Below are 25,525 nucleotides of genomic sequence, written 5' to 3'. Positions count from 1 at the left end.
TTCATCAAGCAAAGTATGTAAATGATATAATCGAACAATTCGGTATGACTCAAGAACGTCCTGTGTCAACTCCGTTAGCTGTGAATCATGGTATTTCGCTAGAGTGCGAAGGAGAACCTGTTGATCCTACATATTATCGAGCAATCATCAGATCGCTCATGTATCTCACTGCGTCCAAGCCAGATATTATGTTCGCAACATGTGTATATGCTCGTTATCAAGTTAATCCGAATACAGTTCATCTTACAGCTACCAAAAGAATTCTACGTTATCTGTTGCATTCGCCAAATCTCGGCATCTGGTATTCGAACGATGAGAAGTTTGATCTTGTAGCTTACATCGATTCAGATTATGCTGGTTGCAAAATCAACAACAAGTCTACATCAGGAGGATGTCAATTTCTAGGTGAAAGGCTGGTGACATGGCAGTGCAAGAAACAAACTGCAGTTGCTCTTTCCACGTGTGAAGCTGAATATATAGCTGCTGCTAGTTGTTGTTCGCAAGTTGTTTGGATCCAACAACAACTTCGTGATTACGGGCTAAGAATCTCTTTCTCTCCTCTTTATATTGATAATACTGATACTATAGCAATTACTAAGAATCCTGTGCAACATTCTAAGACTAAACACATCGGTGTTAAATATCATTTTCTTAGGGATTGTCATGAGAAAAAGATTATTGAGGTTAAGAGAATAGGTACTAAGGACCAAAGGGCTGACCTATTCACTAAGGCTTTTGATAAACCTAGGTTCTTACTCCTACTAGAGATGAATGGCATTGTTGATCGAGACAAAGTAATTTTGGATGTTGTGTATGAGGGTTAGTCAAGCTTTTAGACTTTGCATGTAGGATGTGTGACAACCCGGAAATTTCCAACCAAATTTAAACTTTAATCTTTATATGTTTCCGACACGATAAGCAATATTTGTTAAGTTAAATTTCAAGAATTTTAAACTATGTTCATACATTCATTCAACTTCAACCAAGTTCCAACGATTCACGAACCATTAAACGAATATGATTATATATGTATATGTGTATATATATTATAACTTGAAACGTAAACAAAATATTAGATTAAATACTTTATATGATTGTATCTGTTTCAAAATGATTATCAATGGAATTAGAAGATAAGATCAAATGATTGAATTATCAGATATATTGAATTATGATTACAAGTCTCTGTTGAAAGGTCCACGTTGATTTGAGAAATCTTTCCATTTTAACAATATTCGAAAAATGGTAAAGTGATTTATAAATAAGAACAAATTGTCAATCATTGAGAACTAGACAAAGGATAGTGGAAGATTGAATCTCATAAAGACTCGATTGATCTATTTAGTTTCAAACGTACAAAAACGTTTTCAGTTTAAAAAGAACTTTATTATTAAAACGTATATAACTTTTATAAATATCTAGAACCACTTTTGATAACTCATTACTTAACTAGTATGATAAAAATAACGATATTTATATTTTATTTTATTAAATATATATAACGATTTAAATTAATATTATATATATTTATACGCGTATTATACGTACATAGTTTTATAATTTTACTATACTTAAACTTTACCTTTACTTTATTTTTACTTTACTTTAACTTTAATAATTCACTTTAATAATTCATACTTTAATAATTTACTTTAATAATTCATACTTTAATAATTCACTTTAATAATTCATACTTTAATAATTCACTTTAATAATTCAAAAATCTATTATAAATAGAATTTAATAGGTTTCATTATTTCATAGAAACTTGAAAATATTTTTCTCTAAACTCTCTCAATCGATTTACATATATATATTTACTCCGTATTATTTCAAGATATTATTAGTATACATAAAATATTACGATGGAGTGCTGTCCGAGTGATTTTGAAATTGTTTTTCGAGTAGGATAAGATTAAGGAAATTATGGGTTATAGCTATGGAGGTGATTGAGTATGGTTCATGGGTATGCTCGTGAGGTCAATATAGTGTTTATCATTTCCGTTGCGTCTGCGTACCTTTCCTGCAATATTGAATCTCAATATTGATACGTGAGTACTCATAATTTAACTTTTACATACTAATAGTGTATCCCTAACTAGTGCTCAAGTATTTAGGATTATGCATGCTTGTACTTTTGATATTGCCCTTAGACAGGTTAGGTTGAATCTTGAATTAGTTACACTTGCGGTTGAGATAAGGTATAAGATATGCATGTCCTTGGAAAGCTAGCGAAAAATTAAGAACTTTTCCTTTAGATATCGAATGGTTTCGATGAACGGATTAGAAGTTATAATCAATTGAATTTTCGATATTTTTATTAAAAATGATTATTATTATCGTCGTTTTTATTGTCGTTCTAGTTTTATCTTATTATTATTATTATTATTATTATTATCTTTATCAATAAAAGGGATTTATCATTAAAAATTGTTATTTTTTTTATTATTACTATCGTTATTATCGTTAAAGTTATAATTAGTATTATTATTATTATCCAATTATTATTATTATTATTATTATTATTATTATTATTATTATCATTATTAATATATATATCATTATTTAAAAACGGTTATTGTTATTGTTATTATTATTATTACTATATTATCATTAAGATAATTATTAGTATTATCGATAATAATGTTATAGTAACTATCATTATTAATATTAGTGTAATTAAAACAAATATTTGTAACACCTAATTATTTTGATTACTATTATTATCATTATTATGAACACGATATAAAAGACGATTAAAAGCTATTAAACGAAACGATTAGGAAATAATGAGTAAGAGTATCATGATGAAATTAAAATATTATAAGATATTGATTTAGATAAAATTATCGTTCTTATTATTTTTATCATTACTATTATTATTAAAAGTATCGTTAGTATTAAAACTATCATTTTAACAAAAATTATCATTTTAATAGAAATGTCATTGTTACTATAAAATATCATTATTATTATTATTTTAAATAGAATTATTATTTTAAAGATAATATTAAAAATTATCGTAAATATTAAAGTTATCATAATTAGAATTATCGTTTTATCATAATGTCATCTTAGTAATTATAAATATTGATTTTTTATAATAATAATTATTATTACAAAATAATACAACTTTTACTTACTATCATTATAGATATTATTTTATCAAATAAATATGTGATACAAACATATTTTACTACGTGTAATAACTTACTTTAATAATACCTATCATATTATCTTTATGATATTAAATGAACCCTATAAATTTTATTACTTAATATATATAAAAGTATATTTTATTATATAAATTTATTATAAAATTTTATTTATTAATAAATAAATTATATTATTTACTCTAATAAATCTTTTAAAAATATTTAAAAATATAAAACGACGATATTTAAACTATATATTAATCATGTATAGATTTTTGGAAATTATTTTGAATCAAATTTACTTTTGTTGACTTTTGCATATTAGTCTCGAGCATTAGGATTGTGGTACACTATGACTTGACCTAATTTGTTAGACAAATATTGACCAACACATAAATATATATAATTAATTTAGGTTCGTGAATCCGAGGACAACCTTGCACTTGTTCAATGACGTTATATGTATTTTTACTACGAAATACAGTATGGTGAGTTTCATTTGCTCCCTTTTTAAATGCTTTTGCAATATATATTTTTGGGACTGAGAATACATGCGTTGCTTAATAAATGTTTGACGATATAGACACAAGTAATTGAAACTACATTCTATGGTTGAATTATCGAAATCGAATATGCCCCTTTTTATTAAAGTCTGGTAATCTAAGAATTAGGGAACAGACACCCTAATTGACGCGAATCCTAAAGATAGATCTATTGGGCCTAACAAACCCCATCCAAAGTACCGGATGCTTTAGTACTTCGAAATTTATATCATGTCCGAAGGAGGATCCCGGAATGATAGGGGATATTCTTATATGTATCTAGTTAATGTCGGTTACCAGGTGTTCACCATATGAATGATTATTTTTGTCTCTATGCATGGGACGTATATTTATGAGAACTGGAAATGAAATTCTTGTGGTCTATTAAAATGATGGAAATAAATGATTATGATAAACTAATGAACTCACCAACCTTTTGGTTGACACTTTAAAGCATGTTTATTCTCAGGTGTTAAAGAAATCTTCCGCTGTGCATTTGCTTATTTTAAAGATATTACTTGGAGTCTTTCATAGCATATTTCGAAGAACGTTGCATTCGAGTCATTGAGTACATCAAAGATTATTATTAAATCAATTTATAGTTGGATAGTGGATATTATGAAATGGTATGCATGCCTGTCAATTTTCGATGTAAAGAAAGTTTGTCTTTTAAAAACGAATGCAATGTTTGTAAAATGTATCATATAGAGGTCAAATACCTCGCAATGTAATCAACTATTGTGAATCGTTTATAATGTATATGAACGGGTCCTTTCAGGATGCATGACATGTAGATTATTAATTGTTTAATTATCTGTATTGCATATTTTTGCTTTCTGTTTGCATTCCTTTGCATGATTTATTTCATGTTTGCACGCTAGTCTGTAGTTATTTTCTGTTTGGTTAAAATGCTAAAACACAAAAAGATTTTATATTTCAGCATTTTAGGGGGAGTATATGTTATAAGCAGAAAATACCTAAAAAGTGAAAAATGTCTCACCAGAAAATCTTAAAAAGTTGAAAAATCCGAAAATGAGCTTGTTTTGATTAATATGTTGGAAATGAAGAAATTACTGTACTGAGAATTGATATATTTGATTAGTAATGACTGATTTAAATGTTTATGTCTATCTGTTATGTGATGTACTGATAGACGTGACTTATGAATTCTTGGCTTTAGACAATCATAATAAGAATAACGATCATCTAAGATTCAGAAGTCATGGACGATCTGTAGCGTTTGAAGGTAATCACCTAATTATCTCCGAAACTGTATGAAATGATAGTTGTTGAGGAACTCAACAGTCAGTTGAGGGTATCCCCTATCATAATTGATAATTGTTAGAGAAAGTTGGTGTTGGATGTCCCCAAGCAATATTCAACGTTGCTCTACCAATTCAGCTTCACAGCTATGAATGGGACATTCAATAGTTCATTTAAGGGGTTGAGGATTATCTGTTTGGCTGGTGCATACCACGTTGTCACGGGCCTGAGACTTAATAATCGAAACTAAACCCTGAAGATACATAGAAAATTAGTTTATGTCGAAAGTAAGTGTCCCTTCTCACTTAAGGTCGGAAAGTATAACTCCTTATTGCGGACCGTTTAAGCATTATAGGGAGAACACCTTCGAGTGATCTGAGCACACAACAAAGAAACATGAGTTCATGCATAAAAATGGAAAATCCATTCATGATGGCATTCAAAATCAATATATCAAAAGACAGTGATGTGCTGCAAAATCAAGATATCAAAAGAAAATCAATGTCAATAAAATTGGCGTATCAAGATGGCAAAGTCCTGAAAGTATGAAGAATGCTGATTCATGATGTGCTCATAAAGAACTCAGATCATTCTTAGTGTGACGCCCCCGCGCAGCTTGAATTGTTTAATCACGACGTTCACACTGAACTATCAAGATTCTTGTCGTCTGCAATATAGAGTTATATCCATTAAGACTGTAAGTTGGAAAGATACTTACCTAGATATACTCTAATACTTAGTTATGAAAGTTTAAATTTCGATTCCGTTTTCCATGACAACTTGAACATAAAGAAGTTAAGGGCCTCGAGATTTATTTCGTGTAATGAATGGTCATCAGGCAAGTCTGCTTTAACTGTAGACCAATCCCTGCGGTAAATGGTGCGCCTATTCGGATAATCCAATATACTCCGAGATCAGCCGAGCCAACTAGATTGAAGATTGTCAACACATTGGTAGAAGCCAAAGACTGGCAGGGTTATTCAAAATGCCGTGAGAACCATCCTGTTCAATTTAAATGAAGTACATGGAAAGAGATAACGGAAAGTTACTTGTAATGAATTGACAACCTAATAAAAACGCACAATCATAAGTGATGGAAGAATCAAGGATTAATGAACTTAGCATGATCTCAAAAATCATTGCTTTATAGTGTTCAAGTAATTAATGCCAACATGATTGTCGAAGTGTCCGGAATGAATATGTTCATGTTTAATGAGGTTTGATATCAGTAATTGCATGATAATAGACATAGATTGGATAATTAGGAATGAACGACAGAAATTGATTTAATATGTCAGTTCTGATCCATTTTTTTAAAAAAAATTGTTAATAATCTTGCTCACAAAAAGAATGTGGATTTGTATGTCTTATATATCTGTTCTGTTATTTTGTTTACATTATAAACTATAAAACAACAAAAAGATTTTGGCTTGCATGTTATTGCATTTCATGATATAATGTCTTTCATTTGCATAATTTTAGTTGCATGACATTTTGCATCAGAAAATCCATAAAGATTTTATCATTTCGTTGTTTTTCTGATTATCCTCTGAGTGCATAACGACATCTGAAAGAACTTTGTTGAGATCAAGATATTGGGCCACCAAATCCATGAGTTAGAAGTTCGTAGAATTTGTGACTATTTGAAGGACATTGATGTTTTAGATTGCTAATGAACTTAAGTTGACATTACACTGTAGGACTTACTCTTGGATCACAGATTGATTAGAGTAATAACCTTGTTTAGGTTAGGATTTTATCTGCCTAAGTGTTAATGATCATTTCTTGAAGGTTTAGTGATTTTCGACTCAAGTTGAAAGTGCTTGTTAGATCTAAGATTGCCGAACGAGTCGAAATCCTAAGGTTGTAGAATTTTTGAAGTTTTGAAATTGCCTAAGTGATCACTCGCACGTTTGATGTGTGAACCGTACGATTGACCACACGTTTGAGGTTAACCGTACTGATGACCCTGATCAACTTGTCCTAAGACAATTGGGTCACACGCACGTGTGATCTAGGTGAGACGCGCTTTTGATGGTGGATCGTGTGATCAACTGCACGGTTGATCACGAGAGTATAAATAGGGGTGATGAGCTCAACATCTCACACTTGTGCACCCAATACTTTTTCTCTCTCTATTTTTGATCATCACGGATCAAGCATTCTTTTGCAACAAATGTTAAGCATACTTAGACGAATCCAGCGCCACCTATTAGGTATGATTTCATCGAGTTTAAGTTAGTTAATTTTGTGTTTTAATGTGTCGAAACCCTAAGGGTTCTTAACTCGAATTTCATGAAATTGAAGGTTGTTTTGATATGCATCTGTAATTGTTTTGTGTTTAATGTTGCATTTAATACGGTTTCATCAGACATGCATGAGTGACGTCACTCGCACGCGTGAGGCATGACTCGCACGAGTCAGTGCACGGTTGATGATCAACCGTGTGTACCTTTGAACTCACTGGTTTGTCTTGATTTTATTGATCACTCGTCTGCAAGAGCTGACACGTGTGATAAACCGCACGAGTCGCCACACGGTTGATTCACTCGCTTAGAATTTCTGCATCAGCCGTGTACCCTGTCTGAAACCATATTACTGCTCAAACGTGTCAACAGTGACACGAGTGACTATATCACTCGCACAGTTGATCTCTCAGCCGCACGTCGACACTGTCACTCACACGTTTCATGCTGTTCAACACTTTTATGATGCGTTGATGCAAATGCTTTAATGTTTTATGGTGATTGATTTATATATCTAACTGTTCTGAAAATGTTTCAGTTTCTGTTTAGATATCATCAGATGGCAGAACAACAAGTAAATGCTCCGGTTGATAACATTGAAGGACAGGGGGAGCAACAAGTTAATCCACAAGTGAATCCTCAAGTGAATCCAGTCATCCCACCTGCTCAGCAAGAGATTCCTTTAGAGATGGGTGACTGAACAATCAAGTCGCTCTCTATGACACTACTTTAGAGAGAGGTTCTCACTTTAAGGAGATTATCGAATTTCTTAAGAGATCAAGGATACACACTGCTATTTCTACTGAATGCACTGCAAACTACAGTCATCAGAGAGAGTTCTGGAGAAATGCTGTGTTGGATGTTGATGAAGATAAGCTTGTTAGTAAGATTAAAGGTCATGATATTATTGTTTCTAAGAATGTGATTAGACGGATTTTGGGTTTCAATGACGAGAACTGCTCCCATATGACTATCAGTAGAGAAGGAATCCATGGTTGTTTCAGAAGATGTGCTTATTTTGGTTACCTTGTTGGCAAATCTGAGCTGGTGAAGACATGTCTGCCACCGCAGTTTAGATATCTTGCTCATGTAATCATGCATTGTTTGAGTGGACGCAAATCTGGTTTTGACAAGCTGAACGAGAAAGTGCAGAGTATGTTTGTAGCACTTGTTCTCAAGGCTCCATATGATTTTTCGGGTTTTGTTTTCTACTATTTCAAGGCAAATCACTTCAGTTCTTCCCAGAGATACCTGATCTATGCCCGTTTTCTTCAATTAATCATTAATGATGCTGCACCTGATTTACCTAAGCTTGAAGAGGATATTATCCACCTGAAGCCGATGAATCCGATTACTTTCCGCAGAATGGAAGAGACAAGGATTGCTGAGTTAAAGCCTGACTTTAATAGAAAGCTCATTTGTCATCTTATCAAGGAGAACTATCGATGCCCAGCTGGTAATGCGTGGAGAAATGAGGATTCAGACTCTGACTACGAAGTTTCTGATAAAGAAGGTGAGGGTGATAATCAACGAGCTACTGATGAAGCTCAAGGAGGAGGTAATGTTGATGATGAGATTATCGAGGGTGATGATGAAGCGACAGAGGAGGATGCCAGCTTAATTCAGAGAAAAAGGAAAGGAAAGGATCCTATGACCGCAGAGCAACTCAAAAAGAAGGAGAAAAGAACAAAGTACTCTTATGAGTCACCTCAGAGATCATCACAGGGAGGTTCAAGGCAACAAGCTCAGAGAAAGCCATCCGGCTTCATGAAGGATGCAAGGGCTGCTGTTACCTCACCAAAACCTGCCACAACAACACCTCAGGTCACATCAGATGAATACAAGACACAGCATAATCTACTGTTGTCATTGATCACAAAAATAACCAATCTGGAGAATCAAAGAGAAGAAGAACAGTAATGCTAAGATCCATTCGTTGGTGGAAGAGAACAAGAAGTTATCTGATAGACTGGACCGTCAGAAGGAAAGAACAGATAAGTTAAAGAAGAAGTTTTTGGCAATTAAGAGTACGAACAGGGAGAAGATGAAGAAGTTAAATGAAAAGATTGAACAGCTTACCTCTGATAAAACCAAGTTGATTAAGGAGAGAGAAGAAGAGTATTCTTCTGATTTGGGAGAAGGTGATGAAAAAGATGATGAAGAAGATGCTGGAACTGGAGGACCCTCTTTTGATATACCGTTAGTGATACCTATTCGAAGTTTTAATGAATATGGTGAGGTCTTTACTGCTGAATATTATATGAATTATTCAAATGTTTTTAATGATGCAGAAAAGGGGGACGTTCCACCAAGTGAATTTCCGATGGAACAGCTTGCTGCTCTAGCATATGACAACGAAAATGATACGGAGAATGCAGAGACAGCTGAAGCTGAAAACAAGGCTCCACAAGAAGAGTCATTGTCAAGTATCCCTCCCGAATCAATCCAAAATATCAACTTTAGTGATTTTGATCTGTTCGAAGATGAGAAGAGTGAAGATTCTGTTGGTAAAGAGAGTTTGAAAGAGGATGTGATTATTGAGTCCGAAGACGAATTTGTAACAGAATCTGATGATGATGAAGAAGAAGAAGAAGAAAAAGAAGTTGAGATTGTTATGCCTTCGCTTGAGCCATATTCGCATCCGTCACTCAACACCTTAAGTGACTTCTTCAATCTGAGTTGTGAGGAGAAAAGGAAGAACTTAATTGAGTTAGAAAAGGCGAGGAAGGTATACAAACAACAAGTGAAAGAAGTGGATGTTATGATAGAAAGGAACAAGAAGATCCGTCATGAGAAACTGCTCGTTGAGAAAGAAAGAAAAGAAACTGAATTGAAGGATAAGAAACTCTGAGCCGAACAAGCTAAAGCCGCGACATGGAATGAGATTAATGAATGGTTCAAACATGATAGGGTTAAAGTGAATAGAAACGTTAAGGAAGACGAAGATCGTCAAAGTTGGTGGAGACAGAACATTGTTAACCCTGATCAAGTAGATAAGCCAGTGCTCTAGCCGAAGTTTGTCAGTTTCTATGAGAAAGGTAAAAGAACCAAGAAGTACTCCAAGGGTAAAATTTTAAGTTGGGGCTATTTCAAGGAGATCAATTGTTTTGCTATCAAGAGGGAAGGAGGAGTTGATTATATGGCACGTCCAAGTCACTTCAAAACTCTACCGTACTTCGAGATCATGCAGCTTGCGAAGCTGAAGATGTTGAACGCTGAAGATTGTGACCTTTCCAGATTGTTTCATAAAAAACTCAGATATGAGTACAAGACAGGGAAATGGGACATCTTTAAGTCAACAGCCGCTAGGTTCTCCATACACCCGACAAAGAAAAATTCTAAGGGAGGACCTATTCGTGTTGTTAAGTTCCGTCCAGCTAAGTTTATGAAACAATCTCCCTTGATGCCATTACCCAAGAATATTTGTAAAAACTTCAGATGGTGGTTCTATGATGAGTTGTCGGAAGAAGCAGTGATCTTAACTACAATTGAGAAGGATGATGGAAGCATACAGTTCAACAATGTGAGGATTCTAGATCCTATGTGGCTGAGGAACTTGTCGAGATTTTATGTGGAGACTCTTCACCGCCATCACATTACATTCAGAGACGATCAAAAAGAGGAAGCTATGAGATATCAACGTGTGATTGATGTCCTCTATGCATACCTCAACAGAGAAAGTGATGCTCAAAGCTCAAACCAAGTTCAAGCCAGCTGATGTGTGTCGGATACTGTGATGCTAGTTTGTAATTTTTTTTGTTTGTTTGTTTATTTTTGTTTTTGATGATGATGTATTTTGGAGAGAGAGAGAATCTGGAAATGTAATTAGACTGATGCTACTTTTGGACTTATATGTATTTCATGGACGTTTACTTTATTGTAATCGATGGTCTAGGTCCTAGGGGGAGTTGTTGATGCATTTTATGTAAAGTCCCTAGACATCTAACCTACGTCCATTGCAGGTACTTCAGTTTATGGGATACCAAGATCGCTCGTTATTATCCTATCTGTGTTTGTATGTGGTTACAGGTACTGCAGGAACGCGATACGGATGTTTGACTTTGATAGACTTAGTCAGACGTACGAGTGAAGTATCACTCGTACGGCTGACAGGCTCATATGCACGGTTGATGCTGAGCTAAGTCATAATTATAACCTGAATGAGAAGACACGAGTAAGTGATCACCAGTACGGCTGATGAAGCCAACTCGTACGTGTGATGGATGACTCGTACGGGTGAGTCAACAACAGGGGTATATACATTCTTATGTTCTTCATTTTAGGTTAAGCCTCTCTCACACACAATCACTCAGATCTGGTTCACCTGATCCGATTCTCTCTCAACCCAAATCACTCATGGTAGTGAATAATAGCTCTAGGCATTAATCTAATCACAATCCTTGTTGTGGTTTGACTAATTTAATCCCAAAAAGCTACCCATATTCACTTTGATTGGTTTGATTCACTAATTCTGCCTTTGTGTGAATTAAACCTGTTGATCTCGAAGTTCCTAGTCATGTTTCATCAAAAATTCTTTTATGTCCCTACTTTATACATGTATAAAACAAAAAGATAGGTAAAAAGTAAGGGGTAAAACTGGAAAGTTAACAGAAAAGTACATGTGTTAGGTACTTTTTCCTAAACTGTGTGTTTTTTGTCTAAGGACAATATATTTGAAAACGGAGGGAGAATTAGACTACTCTCAACTAGGGCTGTAAATGAGCAGAGCTACTCGTGAGCTACTCGAACTCGACTCGTTATAAACTCGATTCGAGCCGAGCCTAAACAAGCTCGAGCCCAAGCTTGAACTTTGTTTAAAGCTCGTTTAGTAAACGAGCTCGAGCTCGAGCTTCACATCTCGAGCTCGAACAAGCTCGCGAGCCTAAACGAGCTTTTCATTTATATACATCAAAATATTAAATATTTTAATAATATAATATATAAACCTAATAATTATTGTTATATCGATAATAGTTGGAAGAATAATATTTTAAATCTTATTATATGTGGATAAAAATTACAAAAACAATGAATATGAAATATAATAAATTAAAATTATATAACAAAAAATAAGATTATACGTTAACGAGTCGAGTTCAAGCCGAGCTCGAGCTTGTAAAATATCAAACGAGCCGATCTCGAACTTAATATATTAGGCTCGAACCGAGCCGAGCTCGAGCTCAAGCTTTATGAAACTCGAACGAGCCGAGCTCGAGCCTGGCAGTGTTCAGGCTAGGCTCGGCTCGGCTCGTTTACAGCCCTACTCTCAACCATCACACTACTTTTACAATCACCTTGTATCACATCAGCGCCACCTTATTAGCTTCTTCCTTTCACATTACCAACCACATTCACTAACAACCATCACACCAAACACATTGACCCAACTTCAATATTTTATTTTATAATTAATTTATTATTATTATTATTAATATTATTAACTTTATTTTTTAAATTTGAAAATCTAACGGCTATAATATCAGACCATTTTTTTCTACAAAAAACGGCTAGTTTTCTATTTTTACCTCTATAAATACACCCACTAACTCAAATCCTTTCACGCACTTCACTTCTCAACTCAAAACCAAAACACACCAAACTACTCAAAAATGAAAACAATTCCCCCAATGATTGTTGCATATGACGTTCATTACGGAGGTGACTTCTGTAACGAAACGAAGCTTTACAAGTTCGGTAAAAAAATGTTATTAAAAGGAATCGATGTCCGTGGCGTTGGTTTACAGGATCTGTGATATCAGCTAAAAAGTCACGTTTCACCCCGGAATTAAGGCCCAAAAACAAGAAAGATTCGAAATTTATCAGAAAAATACCCACTTCATCAATTAGAATTGAAGAACAAGTAATTACAAAGGCGGTGCAAAAAGAATCAAGAGAATCGGAGCTAAAACGAAGATTCTAGAGCGAAAACGGTGAAAGACAAGAAATCAAATTACGATCCAGGGAATCAAGGCTGACCAGCACACCATACGGCCTGCCATACAGCCTGCCACTATGGATACGGCCTGCCAGATACGTGCCACCAGGTGTCTTCACCATACGGCCTGCCAGCCATACGGCCTGCCAAATACGCCCCACCATACGGCCTGCCAGGCGTATTTTGGCATTTTCCTAGTCTATTTAATGGGTCTTTATCATTCATTCCAACACACACTTCAATTCACTTCTTTCTCTCTCTTGTACAATATTAGTCATACTTTCAAGGCCTTCTCACCTCCGAGCGAGAAATTAAGTACCCGGAGGCAAACGCTGAAGATTGTATTAGGAGCGGTATGGAGTCTTGAAGTTGTTACTTTTGTATTCGAATCTCGTTTAATCTACTGGTACCTCTATCCTTTATCTTATATAAATGTTTTATTATATTGTTGCCATGATTAGCGAGTAGTTATCTTTAGTGTATGCTATGATGTAAACAGTTATAATGCCGGAATAATATTATGGTTTGTGTATGCTGTTGAAATGCTTTCCGATTATGCTTTAAACTCAATCACTTTTCCAACTAATAGAACGTAGTTATAGGCTCTGTTATTGGGAAGTCGCGAACCCCGATTCAGAGTACACTATCTGTGTCACCCCTTGGTAAGAGAAGTCTATCGGATACAACTTAAGATCGACTGAGGCACATCGGTTGTAGTAAGTCTATCAAGCTTTGGATTTCGACTGAGGACTCTTTCATAGTGAAACATCTGACTAGACCCCTAGTACATTGTCGGTCCCATGCTAGTGTAGTCACCAAGCATATAAACTTCGTACGTGCAAGCTGAAGCACAGCAGTTGTTGTAAGCTGTACCTCTGCTAAGTAAGGCCATGGAACACAGTTAGTGTTGACCAGTACACTGCACCATAACGTGGTCTCAAGCATTGCACCCCGCTTGAGGGATTCTTAGTTAATTAAGGAACTGTTTGTTTAGACACATAAAGGATTGGACCGTTAGGATAACCGAACGTGTTCATGGAAGTCATCTTGACTTGGCCATGGTGTTCTTTATGGTTGAACTCTTTTTAAGGGCCTAACTATCTTTTACCAATCATTAACGAAAGCATTGAAACGCATCACGTCACTCGGATATGGTAAACCATGTATTCTATTACGCTTAAGAAAGTTTAGACCATTTTGGAATGTTAATACGTCACCCAACCGAGTCGCTCAATTGGATGACCCGTCTAAACGTGTATGCCTGTAGTCAGACTGCACGAGCGTTGGGGGTAAGGGACGTTGCTGTCTATTCAGAATCTTCAAGCCTAACGCAGTACCCAGTGACATGTCTTATGACAGGGGCGTTTAGGACCTGTGTAATGAATATAAGGCCTCTGCCTATTCATGAGCCAGATTCCATAATCTCGGCAGAATAACTGATGAAGTCATAGTATGCGCTTACTTTAACCTTATCTGAATTACAAATTTTATCGCATTTACTTTATCTATCTTATAAATTAGAAAATCCCAAAATAATTATTCACTACTCCCTAACTATCTTAGGCTAAAATATAGGTTCGATGTTACTGATATCTCAAAAATACGACTCTAGGTCATACTTCCCTTACTCATAAGGAGTAGTAAGATTTAGGCCCAGGTAAATATAAATTTAAAACTGTACCCTCTCCCACGAGTGGCTGATCCTGACGAGCCGCGGCATAACGACACCGCGCAAATAAAAACTGTCCGTTTTGGCCATATCAGGAGAGATAGATAGTTTTTGGCGCCGCTGCCGGGGAACTGGTATCAGGCAATACTGCTCTTTATCAAACTTATTCACAAACATTTAGTGGTGTCTAAGAAAGACAATTATACACGGACTTGGTTATTGGATTTTCCGAACAGTCGCCAATTATATTGGGACCAAAAGGATCCTGCCTCTTCGTAGTCGGCCTGGCCACTTGGTTTGTTGAATAGTTCGTGCGAAGCTCTGTTACTGAAATACCAGGGAATCAGTAGCCAGAACCAAAAGAATATTCCACCATAGGATAGTTAGTTAATTACCTTAGATTAGATTACCTTAGATTAGATTACTTTAGACTACCTTAGATTAAAATTAGATTATCTTAGATTAGATTAGATTAGTTTAGCTTATTATAATTTAGCTTATTTGCAAAAAATTAAAAACAAAAAGGCATACCTAGTGTATGACCCAAACCCGATCTAGACCAGAGCCGTTGTTATTCATACCTGATCCAGACGCAATAATCTCTAAAGCACGCAAGGAAGCAAGAATCAGAAACCAAATGGCGTTACGCGTTACTTTAGGAGAAAATACCAAACCCTCGATTGAAGGTCGAGGAGGACCAATCAGATTTCTAGAGATTCAAGGACACTCGTTCGAGTTATAACATCACATCATCCAGCTCATCCAGAATAGCTGTCAATTTCACGGATTACCGAATGACGATCCTAATTCTCACCTTGATAAATTCATATCTCTTTCGAACTCCTACAAACAGCCAGGGATAGGACAAGATATAGTCCGGCTATACTTGTTCCCCTATTCTCTCACTCATCATGCTCAAACTTGGTTTGAAGGATTGGAAAAAGATTCCATCGCGTCATGGATGGAGATGGCTACTAAATTCCTAACCAAATATTTCTCTCCTTCTAAACAAACCAAACTGAAGAATGACATCATTAACTTCAAACAAAGTTATGATGAATCTCTTTACACCGCATGGGAGCGTTTCAAAACCCTGCTGAAGAAATGCCCTAATCACCAGCTAGAACGGTCAGCCCAAATCTATACCTTCTACAATGGTCTTACGGTAAATCATAGGATGACGATCGATGCAGCAGCTCAAGGGAATCTGATGAACCAAACCGCAGACGAATCATGGGAATTGCTCGAGAACATGACGATGCATCATCATGACTGGAACAGTGGTGAAACAACTTCATCATCTGCCCCACTCTCTGCACTTAATAATCAAACGGAGGCCATCAAATCCCTCACAGATAAGATGGAATCTCTTGCCAAATAACTCGGAGAATTGAAGACGCAACCGCAGTAGGTTAACCAAGCTCAGGCTTGTGTTAATTGTATCAACCCGCAACCTACTGAAGATTATCAAATTGAGTATGAAAACCCTGACGGTTCAGTCTGTTACGTCCAATACCCAGCTCGTCCACCAAATCCCGGATTCAATCAACCACCTAGGGTTAATCAATTTCAGCGAAGCAATCAACCTTTTCGCTATTGCTATCCACCTTATCCATCCCAGCAATATCAATTGACCTACGATCAACCACTTCCACTCACTGGTCCCCCAGTTGAGGAAAATTCCCCTACCACCCATATTACAAAAGCAGCTAACCCCACTCTCGGAGCTGATGATCAGTTAACTCAGTTCATCCAAGGACAATGTTAGAACCCCGGGAAAGGAGTAATACGAGTTTCCCTAGCCTCGTATAAAGGATCCTCCATAAGGCTAGGGAAACTCGTATTACTCCTTTCCCGGGGTTCTAACATTCTCCCCCCAGGAGTGAGACGGGTTTCCAAAAACAAACTCCCTAGTAAACATACAACATTACAAGGAAAGAATCAACTATTGCTAACTAACTCCCCCCGAATGATGTACGGCCGTTGATGAAGATCTTGAATCTTCAAATCTTGATATCATTGTTCTTTCAACGGTCTTTGAGTTTGCACAGCGGAATGCGCAATGTAGACATTCATCATTGCATCACTTCATGTTGATGAAGAATACCTCGATGTCTTAGAATCTCCCCCTTCAAAATACTTGGGCTTTCCTACGTGAACTAAGAACGATCTTGAAACAAGCATCTTCTAACTTAGCACGATTATCAGAAAATTGCTAAAGTCCCGGCTTTTGACTAAACCCCAATGGAGAAAGATCTTCTTTGAAATCACTTAGCTCCCCCCCAACACTTGACTTGATTAGTAAGCTCAAAAAACTTGAGAAACTCCCCCCAGAATGTATGGGGCATACGACCAATCAAGTGTGTACTCATCACATCTTTGATAGCCTCAATTATTCATATATTGCCGGTATCAATATAGTTGGCTTTGATCGTTGGCTCCTTCGAAGTTCCTAACGTCTCCAATACTCCCCCAAGGATGTGGAAGTCCTTTTCATTTTCCTTTGCTCACACGGCAAACAAGTAATGCTTTGATTTAGTCTCTTTGAAGTCCGAGTCCAATACCGTACGTGCATTGAAGTCACCCACACATCAACCATATACATATCTCCCCCACAATGATGCTCGCATGAATATTGAATGAAATAAGAGCGTCATTGTATAAAATGGTTGACGTGCTCGGCAAATCTCCAAAATATAGTAAAGAACGCGTATGAGAAAAGCCGTGTGAATCCGAGCCTCGAAAATTATTGATCAATATGTTTTGGAGGTCCAGATTCAGTAAAGGACCATCTCTGAAAATTCTGTCAAAAGTCAGGGGCCAAAATAGCTCTCAGATTCTGTAAAGGACTACCCTTGAAAATAGTTTAAACCTTTCAGGGACCAGAACTGTAAAATTCCCATAAGATTCACCAGATTCGGTAAATGGACTCAAATATGCCTATTGGGCTTATCAGATTCGGTAGGCCCAATAGGTTTAATCAAACCAAGTTGACACTAGCAGATTTGTTAAACCTTTTAATTCACATAGCCCCAAGATAGATTCGGTATGTGATCAATCAATTGAGCATGTGGCCCAACAAAAGCATGAGATCGAATTTCACATTCGGTAGTATATCCTGAGTTTACAAATAGGACATGTTCACTAAAGTATAGGACATATAAGCTTAAATATGTCCTATTGATTTATACTTTGTAGCTTACTAAAGTGCAATTAGCTGACATGTTCACTAAACCTTTAGATGAACTTAGGCTAAAATTCTTGATCAAAGAGATTGGCATGGTAGAGTATAGTGCTTGATATTCCTTAGATCTGTTGGGACTTATTTTTGAGATCTTGTGTTTAGGGGGAGTAGATACTTTCTAAGGGGAGTAACTAAGTTTCAGTGCTTTAGATAATTTTTCTTTAAGGGACTGCCTTTAGATTAATGATAACTTCCTAGATATATTTGTTCAATGGTTACGCAAGGGGGAGGTAACTCATTGATATCCTATTTCAAGGGGGAGTTAATTCATTTTCTTGGGAACATAATCAAAATGCTGATTTACTTTCTTGTATATCACATTTTGAGGGGGAGAAAAAGGGAGAAAATGAGAAAATTATTCAAAAATATTGTTTTTCAAAAGTGAATTCAAAATTTCTTTGTTTTTATCTGAAATAATTCACTATGGCTTGTATACATCTCAGTATGCAACCCGTGTCAACAATTAGTATCACTGAAGATTTGTACTTTGTATAAAATTTAAAGTTCTTTTAAGTACAAATCTTATTTTGAAAAATTCATAAAAATTGAAAAAGATAAAATCCAAAAATATTTAAATTTTACTGAATAAATGCTATTTTTAGCATTTTACTGAGTCTGACAACCAACAGTACAGATTTGGTAAGTTCAAAGTTTTCAAAAATTGTCTCAGAATTGTTTTTCATGAAAAGATTGAAATAGATTTCAAGAGAAAAAATCAATTTGTCAAGATTTGGAGTTAAATTGTTAAAGTTTTGAAAAATTGGACTGTATTCGGTGTATTAGGCCCATTCTGTAAAGCCCATTCAGTATTTTACCTTTGGTATCTATAAAAGGAGAGTCAAAGTCAAACATTACTCTCTTACTGTTATTAATTACCTACCGAGTCTGTTGATTATACCGAATCTGCCTAATTCTACCGAGTCCGTCATTCTGTTTCTTCAAATTCTTGGTAAATGTTCATTTTAATCAATGTTTAAGATATGTAATTGTAGATCTGAGATAATTAAGTTTTTATCAACCAGAAAAGATCAAAAATAACTGGATTATGACCTTTAATTTTTGAAATCTTGTTGATTATACCGAGTCTGAGTCGATTTCAATTAATCTTTGATTAAACTCAATTGATTTGGAAAATCAACATGAAATCTTGTCTAATCTGAGTTAAATTGACTGATCTATCATTTAACCGAGTCTGATTACTTGTTTAATTGCTTATTTGATGAATTCTGTATCTACCGAATGTGTTCTTATCCTGATACCGAGTTTGTTCATACAATTAACATGTTAATATGCTTGTAATTGAATGGTTAATTGATCATGGTTGTGAAATTACATGATATGTGATAGAATATGCATGCTTGAGTGACTTTCTGTTAATTTTTGAAGATACCGAATTTGGTTTTCTTTCTTGATGCCGAGTCTGAAATTTGGTACCTTGAAATTTTCTGATTTTTATCTTCAAACACTTAACATGTTTATTCTATATCTTTCTGATATGAAAACTCAAGCTTATTTGGTTACAGAATCTAAAAGTTTTCATAAATACTGAATCTGCTTGAATTGTGCTGAAATTGACTAAGTGTTGTTCTGATTCCTTGTGTTATATAATTGACTTTGCATGATGATTTTGTACTAAGATGAATATCAATGAATGTGAAGAATAGCCATTAAGATTGAGAGATAAAGTCAATCAGTCAAGATTGACTTTCCACGGCTCTCTTGAATATCTCTACATAACAGTGGCTAAGCTTAGCTAATCTAGGGAGCCTTGGATCCTTTATATAGCCTCGTATAAAGGATCCTCCATAAGGCTAGGGAAACTCGTATTACTCCTTTCTCGGGTACCTAACAATCTCCCCCCAGGAGTGAGACGGGTTTCCAAGAACTAACTCCCTAGTAAAACATACAACATTACAAGGAAAGAATCAACTATTGCTAACTCCCCCCCGAATGATGTACGGCCGTTGATGAAGATCTTGAATCTTCAAATCTTGATATCATTATTCTTTCAACGGTCTTTGAGTTTGCACAGCGGAATGCGCAATGTAGACATTCATCATTGCATCACTTCATGTTGATGAAGAATACCTCGAAGTCTTAGAATCTCCCCCTTCAAAGTACTTGGGCTTTCCTACGTGAACTAAGAATGATCTTGAAACAAGCATCTTCTAACTTAGCACGATTATCGGAAAATTGCTAAAGTCCCGGCTTTTGACTAAACCCCAATGGAGAAAGATCTTCTTTGAAATCACTTAGCTCCCCCCAACACTTGACTTGATTAGTAAGCTCGAAAAACTTGAGAAATTCCCCCCGGAATGTATGGGGCATACGGCCAATCAAGTGTGTACTCATCACATCTTTGATAGCCTCAATTATTCATATATTGCCGGTATCAATATAGTTGGCTTTGATCGTTGGCTCCTTCGAAGTTCCTAACGTCTCCAATACTCCCCCAAGGATGTGGAAGTCCTTTTCATTTTCCTTTGCTCACTCGTCAAACAAGTAATGCTTTGATTTAGTCTCTTTGAAGTTCGAGTCCAATACCGTACGTGCATTGAAGTCACACGCACATCAACCATATACATATCTCCCCCACAATGATGCTCGCATGAATATTGAATGAAATAAGAGCGTCATTGTATAAAATGGTTGACGTGCTCGGCAAATCTCCAAAATATCGTAAAGAACGCGTATGAGAAAAGCCGTGTGAATCCGAGCCTCGAAAATTATTGAAAAATATGTTTTGGAGGTCCAGATTCGGTAAAGGACCATCTCTGAAAATTCTGTCAAAAGTCAGGGGCCAAAATAGCTCTCAGATTCTGTAAAGGACTGCCCTTGAAAATAGTTTAAACCTGTAACATCCCGCGTTTTTCCGTTAAATTTAATTTTAACACCGTCTTTTTTTTTAAACATAATCTTTCGTATTTAAATTAATAGTTCCCGTGAGTAACGTTCATTATATTTCCGCTATTTAATTTTGACATCACCCGTTTACTCGCGCGTTTTAAAAATATTCGATCGGTTAAATCCCGCACCAGCTTTGAAACTTGAGGGACCGGAGTTGCCAAATGGGCAAACTAGTTGACTAGGTCAACTAGTCAACCCATTTTTCATTCATTCCATCATCTCCCTCCTCTCTTTTCTCTCCATCTCAAGAACACACACACAAACCCATTCCATTCATTCATCATCTAAATTCAATCTTGGAAGCTCACAACAAATCCGACTACATATTCTTGATCCTCTCATCATCCTCTACGATTTGATACTAACTTCATTGATTTTGGGTAACATTTCTAAAACTCTAGATTTCTCTAAATTCGTGTTTTTGACTTGAAATGGTGTTAGTTAGTGTCTATGGCTCGTGTATAACATGAATATATGTTTTGTTTGCTCGATTCGTTGTTTTGAGTAACTAGTTTGAATATTTGAAATGGGTGTGCTAAATCTTTGATTTTGGATGAGTTAATGTTGTTAAATTGTTAAAGTTCATGTTTTAATTGTGTTACTAGTATCACTAGCTTCGTTTTGATGCGTAGGTTGATTAAGGAAACTTCAAAAACATGAATATTGATTTTTGCGGATTTTGGTTAGGGTTTGATAGACTTAAAACGAGCTTTTGATGTTTCGAATGCCATGAAATGTTATTAGTAAGTGTTTAGTTGTAATGTATGCTTCATTACCTTCAAAACGGCATATCATATGTGTGAATTGGATTCCCGGAACTCAAAATGCATTTGATGAACTTGAAACTTTGAAAATGGACTTTTAAATGATCACTTGACGAGAAATCGGTATGGAAAATGTTGTTTTTGTTTGATGAAACATGTTTAGTTGTGTTCCTTGTCAAAAGAGCTTTCCAACGGTATAAGATACGCTTTCTAATTGTTTACGGTTTGAGTTTTGCGTTTGTTTGAAATTTTACCAAGCCTTGAACAAGTGAAACAGGCCAGGGACCAGGCCACGGCCATTGTCGCGGCGCGACAGGCCTGGCCGCGGCGCGACATAAGCCGCGTCCAGATTCTGTTTCCCTTGACCTTTTTACTAAAAATGTTTGACATGTTCTAGACCTCCAATTTACATGCAACTTGTTTTAACATGCTTATATATGAATAACTAGCATAGAAAAATAGTTCGGGACCCGACCCGAACGTGTTGACTTTTTCGTTGACTTTGACCAAGTTTGACTTTTAGTCAAACTTAACCAAACTTTTATACAATCGTTCTAACATGCTTTTATACTTGATTCTTGCATGAAACTTGACAACGTGATTCACATGCTATACTATTCGAGTCGTAACGAGCCATAGGACTAATTGAACACATTTCACCCGACTTTGTGTCGTAACCGGTTAATTGATATAACTTACTTGTTTAGGTCAAGGCTAAGCAACTTTCATGCATACGTTACTTTGTGAAGTACTTTTATACTCGTGCACTCGAGGTGAGATCATAGTCCCACCTTTTCAACAACTTTTTATACTTTTAAATTGTGGGCTGAGAAACATATACTTTGTTACATTTTGTACTACTTACTTTTATACTTTGAACACAAGTACAAGGAAAACAAACATTCCACAGCGAGTTAGAACAAAAATCCTCAATTCGATTATCATTAGTTACACTTGCAGGGTGTAAGCGAGAACTTATATTGTGTGGCCATACGGGTTTGACAAACCCTCATTACGGACGGTTCGCTACCGTCTACGGATGAAATATATTTTCGAGAAACAGTGTATGTTCTAACACTATTGTGATGGGGTTCTATGGAAGGAAACGTTAAGTCTTGATAATTGGGTGCTCGCGAACAATACTTTTGGAATGCAAACGATTTTGATAATCAACGTTATGGGAATACTAAATCTTGTGGTTCAAAAACAACGTTTATTACAAACACCTATGATTTCACCAACGTTTTTCGTTGACAGTTTTCTATATGTTTCTCAGGTTCATACTTGGCTAGTTGATACATGCTTCCGCGTACATTCATACTTGCTTGGGGTCGAGCATACATGCATACACTCTGATTACTTGCTTGGAGTCAAGTATGCATACATACTTACGCTATTTATAGCAATTGTGATTTTCAACTTATATTATGTCGCAAGTTATTTCATTTATACTTTACAATTTTTGTAATCTTAAACTTGTTGTCGAATTGTTTGTAAACTAAACTTTGCAAGTCTTGTACGTTTCAAATGAATGCGACATAATTTTGGTCAAACGAGTCTCATATAGGGACTATGACCACGCAACGGGACCTGAGTAGTCGGCGCCGTCAATGACGATTTTGTCGGGTCGCTACAGATGGTATCAGAGCGTTGGTTGTAGGGAACTAGGACGTGCATTAGTGTGTCTAACAGAGTCGTTAGGACGCATTAGTGAGTCTAGACTACAACCGGATAGTTAGCCATTGCATTCTGACATACATTTGCTATAGATAGCACTTACTTGACTACTTGTGCATTATACTTGAATCATTCTTAGGCAAACTTTTTAATGGTACCCAACCTTCATCATACGAACTCGTATTCCGCCACTTTTTGGTAACACACGTAAATTCATGATTCATACACGTATGGAAGACGACGACTTCATTAGTCACACTTGTTCGGGAACTCTGTCTCCCGGATTGTTATTTGCCACCGTTTCAACTTACTATCGGTTTCCCACTGGTGTTTCTTACTATCTACTTTTTGGTGTTACTACCATCACTACTCTAGGTGAGTATCGTCATCAACATTTATCACTACGGTTGCGTGCTACTCGTTATCATGACTCGTTACTCTTTTCATACCTAAATACATTATTGTTTGAATCCAACCGATTTGACGTTAACAATCGTTTATACACTTCCCGCGGGGAAACGCTTCTTTAGAGTTGTAGAAACTATTTCGATTTAATACGAGTCACGTTTGAGACGTCGTTACATTTTGTTCATTTTAGATTTTCGCGATGACACGAACTTGAATCTATAGAGTGATGTGGGAATGGAGGTATGAGTTAGCGTAATATAACGACACTCGATCAACGTGGTTATATTACGGTAAGACATACCAAAGTTCTAGTGACGCGTGATGGTGGTTAGACTCGATCAACCTAAACACCACCATGTGCCATGTACATGACTTCATCCTTTCATGTTTGGACATCCGAAGACCCCGAGAAAATTGATAACAACCATACCGGGGACACCCCTTCGACTTTTGTCGAACTATACTTATGCTTCCGAATGAATTACCGATTCCTCTCGACTTCAACCGTATGTTACACGTGTATACTATCTCGTCCTCGCACAGTCTTATTGACTAATTACGATTTACTCGTTATGCTCGCACCGAGGCGGAAACTTCTCTCTCATCACACTCGTACTTCCGGTTCAGGAAATCTTTATTCTAAACTCTCAATGGAGGGAGGGACTCTCCACGTTATACTAGTATTCACCTCGAGGGTGAATAGTTCCGACGAACGTTTTTCTTTCAGAACCCGATAAGAACTTGCCCCGACGAACGTTTTTGGAAACCGATAAATCTTTCGCGACGCAAATTTCTTGAGAAATTTGTTCTAACTAACTTTTTCGAGTCCGGATGTACCCATTCAAACATACCTTACAGAAATGTACCTCATTTCAGATCGAGATTCTTGTTTCACTTCTAGATTTCGGAGTGCTTTTCGAAAAGCCTCGGGACCACGTTTAAACATGAGTACAACACATCAACGCATCTCGAAGGGCCAAACAAACATACGATTCAAACCTTGGAAATCATAAAACGAATTCGTATTATCGACTTCAAAATTTCTTGAGAAAAGTCATTGCCTTTACTAAATTTCTCTTACGCCGATGGTTATCATTCAAGTCTTAACGTCACACCTTTTGAAATCTTATTTGACCGGAAACGTCATTCTCCTTATGTAGAACCAAGTTAATGATAATCAAACCACCGAACCCGAGCTAATTCATGGAACAACCAAGAAACTTTTTTTTTAACCTTAGAAAGGCTCGAGACGACCGTAGTCGCCAAAGGAGCTATGCCACTGTTAGACGTAAACTTTTCAAATTCCATGTGGAAAACCACGTAACGTTAAAAGTCGCACCTTGAAAAGGTGTAGTCCGTTTCGGAAACGTAGAAAGCTAAATCCGCGATATTTTTAGTCCTTTTGAAATTTTGGGGTGTGTTGTGCCCGTTGCTTACCGCTTCGAACTTCCGACTCAAACAAATTCCGTTTATCCTACATTCGATGTATCAACTCAAAGACGTGTTTTGCGAAACGAGAACTTGTTATCTCCTTTGATGAACTCACTATCGACGATAACCCTCACTTCCTAGGAGGACCGGTTGAAACCATGAATCATGGAAGCCAAACCTTAAAACAACATATGATCCCGACCGTCAAAATTCGTGGAAATACTCAAGGACGTACCTTCACTTATTCGTAGAATTTACAACGCAAGGTCTCGAGTAAGATTCAA

General features: G+C 36.2%; 1 protein-coding gene and 1 non-coding gene across 2 annotated transcripts in view; both read right to left on the bottom strand.

The window, feature by feature from the left end:
• LOC139893567 (actin-depolymerizing factor 2-like) overlaps window positions 1–24,617 on the bottom strand; it is a 161,280-nt gene extending 136,663 nt beyond the window's left edge. The window contains exon 1 of the mRNA XM_071876745.1: window positions 24,605–24,617. The gene's annotated coding sequence lies outside the window, so the exon portion shown is untranslated. The remainder of the gene's footprint in view (window positions 1–24,604) is intronic.
• Window positions 15,826–15,932, bottom strand: LOC139895166 (small nucleolar RNA R71). Its single transcript, XR_011775629.1, has one exon. It is a non-coding gene; the product is annotated as a small nucleolar RNA R71 (small nucleolar RNA).
• Window positions 24,618–25,525: the final 908 nt, after the last annotated feature.

This window comes from Rutidosis leptorrhynchoides, chromosome 2, assembly GCF_046630445.1.
Source record: "Rutidosis leptorrhynchoides isolate AG116_Rl617_1_P2 chromosome 2, CSIRO_AGI_Rlap_v1, whole genome shotgun sequence".
NCBI lineage: Eukaryota > Viridiplantae > Streptophyta > Magnoliopsida > Asterales > Asteraceae > Rutidosis > Rutidosis leptorrhynchoides.
This window is presented reverse-complemented; position numbering and strand designations above follow the sequence as displayed.